We start from the raw sequence: 260 nt of genomic DNA on the forward strand, positions 1-260 counted from the left end.
CCCCCGCCAGCGGCTTCTCCTCCCCGGTGGACAGGTAAGGCTGTGGGGGCCAGGCAGGGGTCAGGGGGAATGTGGCAAGGGAACGGCTGCACCGATGGTCCAGTGCTGGGGCTTCCCGCAGCTACGCCTCGGACGTGGCGTCCGGCATGAGCGACGGCTACGAGGGGCTCTCAGCCAGTGAGCGGGGCACCGAGTTGCCTCCCAAGCGGGCCTCGGGGAAGCTGCTGCGGCGCCGAGCCCGGTCCCGGCTGCGCATCACC

The 260-nt window shown here is 71.9% G+C and overlaps 1 protein-coding gene across 1 annotated transcript in view; it reads left to right on the forward strand.

Annotated features, from left to right (window-relative positions):
- WNK4 (WNK lysine deficient protein kinase 4) overlaps nucleotides 1–260 on the forward strand; it is a 13,457-nt gene that overhangs the window by 10,769 nt on the left and 2,428 nt on the right.

This window comes from Charadrius vociferus, unplaced genomic scaffold (assembly GCF_000708025.1).
Source record: "Charadrius vociferus isolate BGI_N301 unplaced genomic scaffold, ASM70802v2 scaffold730, whole genome shotgun sequence".
NCBI classification, from domain to species: domain Eukaryota; kingdom Metazoa; phylum Chordata; class Aves; order Charadriiformes; family Charadriidae; genus Charadrius; species Charadrius vociferus.